Consider the following 9,693-nt stretch of genomic DNA (forward strand, 5'->3'; position numbering starts at 1 on the left):
TTTTATTTTTGTTAGAATTTCTATCTCTGCTTATATTGCCCATCAATTTTTGCATACAGTCTACTTTACCCATTAGAACCATTAACATATTAATCATCGTTGTTTTAAAATACCTGCCTGATAATTCCAACATCCCTGCCGTATCTGAGTTTAGTTCTAATGCTTGCTCTGTTTCTTCAAACTGTGTTTTTTGCTGTGTAGTATGCCTTATAATTTTTTCTCGGTAGCTGGATGTGATGTACTAGGTGAAAGGAACTGTGGTAAGCAGGCCTTCAGAAACGTGGTGGTAAGCTATGGGGAGATGGGAAGCATTCTATGGGTCAGTGATCTGGCTTGGTGCTTTAATAACCCTGTGCCTCTGGACTGTGAACTTCACAAGTGCTTCTTAGTGCCCCCTGCCCCTAGGTGGGACGAGATGCCTAGAGCTGGAGTTGGGTATTACCCCCAACCCCCACCCCTGCATGGAAGGCTGGAGCAGGTTGGAGTTGAGTGTTTCCTTTCCCCAGGTCAGTTAGGCTCTGATTAAAATCCCAACAGTTTAGGCTCTGGTAGGATAGTTTCTCTGCAGGGAAGGCCTTGTTAAGAATAACAGAGTGTTACGGCATATTTCAAAATGATTCCTTTTCCCCCTCCCTATGCCAGAAGCACAAGGAGATTTTTCTCTGATATTCACTGTAAGAGCTTAACAAAGCTGCTGGAGGTAAAATCCACTGAAGTGTGGGGATCTCCCTAAGAAGGGTTCCCCTAGAATCTTTAATCTCTCAGACTTGTTGATACTGAGCCTCCAGCAAATTTTTGGTACTGGTTCCTGCAGAGGTTTCTGTTTTAGAAAGTTGTGGTTCTCTGTATGTACCTTTCTCTCTCCAATTTTGGGGGCGCCAGTTTGCCTTGAGGTCTTACTTCTCTGACAAATCTAAAGAGTTGTTGATTTTTTAGTTTGTTTTGCTTTTTACTTATTGTTATTATGGAGTGACCATTTCCAAGCTCCTTTCTTGCTAGACTGGGAACCCAAAGTATACTTTTTCTTTTTACCTTTTTTATTTTCATTAAATCAAGAAACATTCCTGAGTGATTATTATGTTCCAAGCACTATGCTAGATGTTTAGTATATATGCTGCTGAAGGAGTTCACAGACCAGAAGGAAATACAGACAAATTGCAGTACTATGTATAAAGGGTATGAAACAAGTAAGCACGAAGTACCCTAGGAGCACAAAGTCTAGGATTGAGGTTGAATTCAGAAGAGGCTCCCCAAAAAAGATTAGACTAAAGTGAATCTTGACTAATGTTAACCCAGACTAAGTAAGAAGAAAGATACCAATTACAAAGGCAGGACCAAGGTGGGCTTAAGAAACTGCAAGAAGGCTGTAATTTGCAATCACAGTATAGGTAGGTCATGGGGATGGTAGCACAGCATGGAGAAGACAATTAATGACTCTATAGCATCTTACTATGTTGATAGACAGTGACCACAATGGAGGAGGTGAGCACTTGATAATCTGTTGAAACCACTATGCTGTTTATGTGAAACCATCATAAAATTATATATCAATGATACTTTAATAAAACAAAATAAACTGCAAGAGGAATACAACTGTTTGGGACACAGGAGAGAAGAAGGGAGAGAACGAGCATATATATCACTAGACTTTCTACTCCATGACAATAAAGCTTGTTCAGCAGGAAAGAGATGGTTCAAACTGTTTAATTTGGGAGAGTTAAGGGACTATTTTTTGACTCAATATATTTAATAACATTAAAAATGTCTGTTCTAACTGAAGTAGATGAATGGATAAAGAAGATGTGGTACATACACACAATGGAATATTATTCAGCCATAAGAAGAAAACAAATCCTACCATTTGCAACAACATGGATGGAGCTAGAGGGTATTATGCTCAGTGAAATAATCCAGGCAGAGAAAGACAAGTATCAAATGATTTCACTCATCTGTGGAGTATAAGAACAAAGAAAAAACTGAAGGAACAAAACAGCAGCACACTCACAGAACCCAAGAATGGACTAACAGTTACCAAGGGGAAAGGGACTGGGGAGGGTGGGAAGGGAGGGGTAAAGGGAAAAATGGGGCATTACAATTAGCACACATAATGTAGGGGGGCAGCATGGGAAAGGCAGTATATACAGAGAAGACAAGTAATGATTCTATAGCATCTTACTATGCTGATGGACAGTGACTGTAATGGGGTATGTGGGGGGGACTTGATAATGGGGGGAGTCTAATAACCATAATGTTCAAGTAATTCTACATTAATGGTATCAAAATTCTACAATAATGGTATCAAAAATTAAAAAAATGTCTGCTTTGCAAAAGACAATGTCAAAAGAATAAAAAGGCAAGCCACAGACTAGGAGAAAATCTTTGCAAAACACATATCTGTTAAAGGACTGGTATCTAAAATACACAAAGAATGCTTAAATGAGATCACAACCCAATTTTTAAAACAGGCAAAAAACCTGAATCTTAACAGAAAAAATATATAGATGGCAAATAATCATATGATAAGATGCCCCACAGTATATGTCATTAGGGAAATTTGGTTTAAACAACAATGAGATACCACTACATGCCCATTAGAATGGCAAAAATCCAAAACACTTACAACACCAAGTGCTGGCGAGGATGTGGAACAACAGGAACTCTCAGTCATTGCTGGCAGGAATGTGATATATTACAGCCACTTTGGAAGGCAGTTTGGCAGTTTCTTATAAGACTAAGTATGTTCTTACTATACCAAATAAACTGAAAACTTATTTCCACACCAATGTTTATAGCAGCTTTATTCATAACTGCCAAAATTTGGAAGCACCAAGAGATCCTTCAACATGTGAATGGAAAAGCAAGCTAGTACATCCATACAATGAAATATTATTCAGTGATAAAAAGAAATGAGCTATCAAACATGAAAAGACATGGAGGAAACTTAATTGCACATTGCTAAGTAAAAGAAGCCAGTCTGAAAGGTTAGATACTATGTGATGCCAACAGGATCATTCTGGAATAGGCTCATAGTTTTTAATGCAGGCAGTAAAAAGATAAGTGGTTGCCAATGAGTGCCAATGGTTGCCATCAAGAGTGAACCCTAATGTAAACTATGGACTTCAGTTAATAATAATGTATGAATAATGGCTCATCAAGTATAGAAAATATACCATACTAATGCAAGATGTTAATAATATGAGAAACTATGGGTGTGTTGAGGGTGAGGGAATGTAAGGAAACTCTATGTATTTCTACTTAATATTTCTGTAAGCATTAAAACTAACCTAAAAAATTAAGTCTATTAATTATAAAAAACAGTAAATACACAAATATTGACGTAATATATTTAAGAGCATTTTAGTTTGTTTCTTATTTTGATTAAAACTGCTATAAGCCTACTTCCCCTACCCATTCCCATTTTGCTCTGCCTTTTTTAGTTAATGTTTACAAAAATGTGAACCCATATCAAGATTTATCCAAGATGCCTTCCAGAATTATTCTTTTTTTGCATATGGAGGTAAATTATTCTTCATAAGAAGTGGGAAAATATTTCATTTATTAATCCAATTAAAAATGGTTAATGCTAAAATAAAATCCCCAACCAAAATTCCAAAGAGGAGCCAAACAAAAGCTCCAAGCTTTTTCCATGACAGAAAATCCTCTCAGTTAAGTTTAAAATAAAATAGTCCTGGGAATACAAAAAATCAAACACATTGACATCCTGGCACCAACTCCACCAAATACACTCCTTATGTCAGGAACATATGTCACAAGTACGACAATCATAATACTTATAGCTAGAGTGGTAAAGAATGAGAATGGAAAATTGGAGAAAGACATCATCACTAAAGCTTTCCTTGCAGGAAAACGGATTAGAAGGACTGTCAAAAGCAGAGCAAATAGTATGCATAACTTCACAGAGATGATAACAATATTATGTGGTAAGTATTTACTATAACCTTGTAGTAAGTCTGATGCCACTTGGTCATAAAAAGTGAGGTACCCAAAGAGCATAGATATAAAATAAATGAGAAAACTTAGAGCAATTCTGTATTGGCTACATTCTGCACTCTTCTCTTTGAAGAGCTTTGAAGTTCATGGCATATGGGTGATACTGAGGTATGGGAGAGAAATGAAAAAGCCATAGTTGGTATGGCATAAGCACTCTCTCTGGAGAAATGAAATAGCTTTGGTTTACAATCATCTGTAACATTTGAAATCTGGAGGTACTGCTCTACATAATTTAATCTCAGAGGACAAGGGATAGACAAGGGATTTTTAAATTATTATCACAAGAGCAAAGAACACCATAAAGAAAAATGATAAACTACTTGTTTAGCCAAGAGAGACTATTGTAGGAATAAGTGCAAGAGGGAACATAATGAGAACACAGATAGTTATTAGTAGTATTTGTCCATCAGGATACCAAGACCCACTATAATCTCCAGACAAAAATTCTGAAATAGCATCAGGAAGCTCTGTTTCAATAATTAAAAGATAAGATGACATGGCTCCACCCAGGGATGCAAGAATGGTACAACATTCGAAAATCCATCAACATCATCCACCACATCAACAAAAAGAAGGACAAAAACCACATGATCATCTCCATAGATGCTGAAAAAGCATTTGACAAAATTCAACATCTGTTCATGATAAAAACTCTCAACAAAATGGGTACAGAGGCAAGTACCTCAACATAATAAAGGCCATATATGACAAACCCACAGCCAACATTACACTTAGCAGGGAGAAGCTGAAAGCTTTTCCTTTAAGATCAGGAATAAGACAAGGATGCCCACTCTCCCCACTTGTATTCAACATAGTACTGGAGGTCCTAGCCATGGCAATCAGACAACACAAAGAAATAAAAGCATCCAGATTGGCAAGGAAGAAGTCAAACTGTCCCTATTTCCAGATGACATGATATTGCACAAAAAAAACCCTAAAGAATCCACTCCAAAACTACTATAGCTAATATCTAATATTCAGCAAGTTGCAGGATACAAAATTAATACACAGAAATCAGTTGCATTCCTATACACTAATGATGAACTAGCAGAAAGAGAAATCAGGAAAACAATTCCATTCACAATCACATCAAAAAGAGTAAAATACCTAGGAATAAACCTAACCAAGGAAGTGAAAGACCTATATGCTGAAAACTACAGGACACTCTTAAAAGAAATTAAAGAGGACACTAATAAATGGAAATTCATCCCATGTTCTTGGCTAGGAAGAATTAATATTGTCAAAATGGCCATCCTGCCTAAAGCAATCTACAGATTCAATGCAATCCCTATCAAAATACCTACAGCATTCTTCAATGAACTACAGCAAATAGTTCTAAAACTCACGTGGAACCACAAAAGACCCCAAATAACCAAAGTAATCCTGAGAAGGAAGAATAAAGCAGAGGGAATTTTTCTCCCTGACCTCAAGCTCTACTACAAAGCCATAGTAATCAAGACAATTTGGTACTGGCACAAAAACAGACCCATAGACCAGTGGAACAGACTAGAGAGTCCAGATATAAGCCCAAGCATATATGGTCAAATAATATATGATAAAGGAGCCATGGACATACAATGGGGAAATGACAGCCTCTTCAACAGCTGGTGTTGGCAAAACTGGGCAGCTACATGTAAGAGAATGAAATTGGATTATTGTCTAACCCCGTACACAAAAATGAACTGAAAATGGATCAAAGACTGAATGAAAGTCATGAAATCATAAAACTCTTAGAAAAAAATATAGGCAAAAATCTCTTGGACATAAACATGAGCAACTTCTTCATGAACATATCTCCCCAGGCAAGGGAAACAAAAGCAAAAATGAACAAGTGGGACTTTATCAAACTAAAAAGCTTCTGTACAGCAAAGGATACCATTAGTAGAACAAAAAGACATCCTACAGTATGGGAGAATATATTCATATATGATAGATCTGATAAAGGGTTGACATCCAAAATATACAAAGAGCTCACACACCTCAACAAACAAACCCAAGAAAAATATAGGCACAGGATCTGAACAGGCACTTCTCCAAAGAAGAAATTCAGAAGGCCAACAGACACATGAAAAGATGCTCCACGTCGCTAATCATCAGGGAAATGCAAATTAAAACCACAATGAGGGGAGGAGCCAAGATGGCAGTGTGAGTAGTTCAGTGGAAATCTCCTCCCAAAAACATAAATATTTTTGAAAATACAACAAATACAACTATTCCTAAAAGAGAGACCAGTGGATATAGTACTACAGCCAGGCTACATCTACATCTGCGAGAACTCAGCATCACACAAAGGGGATAAGATACAAGCCGTGGCCTGGCAGGACCCGAGCACACCCCCACCCCAGCTCCCTGGCGGGAAGAAAGGAGTCGGAGTGGGGAGGGAGTGAAAGCCCAGGACTGCTAAACAAGCAGCTCTAGTAATCCACACCGGGAGCGCAGATACACAGTGCACGGTGTGCTGGATATTAGAGGAATGGAAAAGCAAAACCTGTGAGTGGGTCCCCGCAACCGGCTACCCTGGGACAAAAGAAATGCGAGTGCTTTTTGAAAGTCTTAAAGGGACAGGGACCTCACAGTTGGACAAAATCGTCCCAGCACACTCAGCCCAGCAGCTGGGAATTCCAGGGAACTCTAGGTGACCTAACCCCTTGGGCGGCAGTGCAGCTCTGAAGCCCCTCACAGTGATAAGGAGCCTGCCAGTCATTCCCCCAGCTGGCACGGACCCGGACACACCAGCTCAGTAGTGGGAGAGCGGCCACATGCACCCGTGGTGGGGAGTGGCCTGTGTGAGCCTGCAGCGGTGGCAGCAGAGCGGTCCAGGAGCAGCCGTGCCCCCAGCAGCCACCCAGAATCTCCTCCCATTGCACAGCCACCCAGGCCAGACCCAAAGACTGCCGCCAGCACGCAGCTGCCTGGCAGGGGCGCCGCTCTCGCAGGAGAGCACACTCGACATGCCTGCCACTGCCCACAGGGCTCTGTGCTACCCTGACGGAGACCCCGCCCACAGCAGCTTAGGGGATTAACCCGAAGGCTGCTCCAGGACTGCGGGTAACCAACGCAGGCAGCAGAGAAGGGCAAGGCGACCAGCAAGCAGGAAAGGACTTTGTTCTCCCAGCTGACGCATGTGCTACCTGCCTACAGCTATCTCTACCACCATGAAAAGGCAGAAGAATTTGGTCCAGTCCAGAATTACCCAGACAACCCCCAAGAGAGGGCCTGTGGACATAGACTTAACCAATCTCCCTGAAAAAGATTTCAAAATAAAGGTCATAATCACGCTGACAGATGCACTCCTATGTTTATCACAGCACTATTTACAATAGCCAAAAAATGGAAGCAACCTAAGTGTCCATCAGTAGATGAATGGGTAAAGAAAAAGCGGTACATATGGAATATTATTCAGCCATAAGAAGACAAATCCTACCATTTGCAACAACATGGATGGAGCTAGAGGGTATTATGTTCAGTGAAATAAACCAGGTGGAGAAAGACAAGTACCAAATGATTTCACTCATATGTGGAATATAAGAACAAAGAAAAACTGAAGGAACAAAACAGCAGCACCATCACAGAACCCAAGAATGGACTGACAGTTACCAAAGGGAAAGGGACTGAGGAGGATGGGTAGGATGGGAGGGATAAGGGCAGGGAAAAAGAAAGGGGGCATTACGATTAGCATGTATAGTAGGGGGGCACAGGGAGAGCTGTACAACACAGAGAAGACAAGTAGGGATTCTGCAGCATCTTACTATACTGATGGGCAGTGACTGTAATGGGGTTTGTGGGGGGGACTTGGTGAAGGGGGGATCCTAGTAAACATAATGTTCTTAATGTAATTGTAGATTAATGATACAAAAAAAAAATAGAGATACCATTTGACCCAGGAATTCCACTTCTAAGAATTTACCCTAAGAATGCAGGAGCCCAGTTTGAAAAAGACATATGCACCCCTATGTTTATCACAGCACTATTTACAATAGCCAAGAAATGGAAGCAAGCTAAGTGTCCATCAGTAGATGAATGGATAAAGAAGATGTGGTACATATACACAATGGAATATTATTCAGCCATAAGAAGAAAACAAATCCTACCATTTGCAACAACATGGATGGAGCTAGAGGGTATTATGCTCAGTGAAATAAGCCAGGCAGAGAAAGACAAATACCAAATGATTTCACTCATATGTAGAGTATAAGAACAAAGAAAAAACTGAAGGAACAAAACAACAGCAGAAACACAGAACCCAAGAATGGACTAACAGTTACTCAAGGGAAAGGGACTGGGGAGGATGGGTGGGAAGGGAGGGATAAGGGGGAAAACGGGGCATTATGATTAACACACATCATATAGGGGGGTGGGGTCATGGGGAAGGCAGTATATACAGAGAAGACAAGTAATGATTCTATAGCATCTTACTATGCTTATGGACAGTGCCTGTAATGGGGTATGTTGGGGGGACTAGTAACCATAATGTTGTTCAAGTAATTGTACGGTAATGATATCAAAATTAAAATTTTTAAATTTAAATTTTAAAAAAAGGAAGAAAAGATGACATGGCTCCAATGTTCTGAATTATTATAGTGCCTGCCACCACCACCTTTCTAGGTAATCCAAATACACAGAGTCCAAGGTCTTCCTGAGATATCACAGGTGTCTGATACACATACTAAGCAGGGGATGCACTGAGTAAGAAGCTAGGAGAGCAACTATCAGCATCAAGAAACTAAATCCAAGGATACCAGTATGAGCCGTAACATGAGCTAAGCCAAGAATGCCACTTACCATGATGGCATTCATCAAATTAAACACAAAGAGCAAATGAAACACCTGGGGAACCCTGTCTGTGAAGTTCGTTGCTCAGCAAAGGGCTCAATTCTCCTCCCTTAGCCTCTTTGGACATACCAGCGGGTTAATCGTTGATGATCCCCCAGGGTGCCTCCATGCTGCTCACTGGCCTGGCCACCTACCAGGTCCATCTGCGATCTACTATCACTGCCCTCCCGGCGTTCTAACGGACTGTGTATAAGTTCCCCCACTGAACTGAAAGGACTTAAGGAAACCATCAGTGGAAAATCATTACCACTCTTAAGCCTGATCACTTAAGTGAAAAGAGCAGTTACCAGAAGAGAAAACTGGCTCTAAGAAGAGGGCCGCCTGCCAGGAGCTCTGTGTTAGGTAAAGGGACACACAACCATCTGAAATCCGGGAAGGAGAGAAGCAATGAAGAAACACACAGAGCTCTGGATCTCCTGCCATTAGTCAAACCTAATCAGAATATGGATGGCAAGGGAACCCACTGATGTCGTCCATATCTGTCAGCCTCCATGAACAAGGATGGAGGGTAGATCTGGAGATACACATGAAAGACACCAACATATCACTGCACCTTCAGTAGCAAACGCAACCCCAAGCACGGAGGAGGTATTGAATGATTGCATGAGGTTAGATAACAAGCAGAAAAACTAGATCTAGCTGGGTTTAACCAATTCATACTAAGAAGTTAGGACTTTAGCTCATAGTGGTGGGGTGCAATCAGAGTATTTTAAGCAGAAGAGAAACACAATCAGATTTGCATTTTAGAGGCATCAATCTCAGTACCTTTGTGGAGAATAGGATGGAGAGCACGCCTGTAGCAGAGAGGCCAGGTGAAAGTCTGTTGCAGCAATCCAGGGCAGAGACAAC

At 40.6% G+C, this 9,693-nt stretch overlaps 1 pseudogene; it reads right to left on the reverse strand.

Moving 5' to 3' along the window:
- Window positions 1-3,551: 3,551 nt before the first annotated feature.
- Window positions 3,552-8,911, reverse strand: LOC118923593 (probable sodium-coupled neutral amino acid transporter 6; annotated as a pseudogene).
- Window positions 8,912-9,693: the final 782 nt, after the last annotated feature.

The sequence above is a fragment of the Manis pentadactyla genome, chromosome 11 (assembly GCF_030020395.1).
Source record: "Manis pentadactyla isolate mManPen7 chromosome 11, mManPen7.hap1, whole genome shotgun sequence".
NCBI lineage: Eukaryota > Metazoa > Chordata > Mammalia > Pholidota > Manidae > Manis > Manis pentadactyla.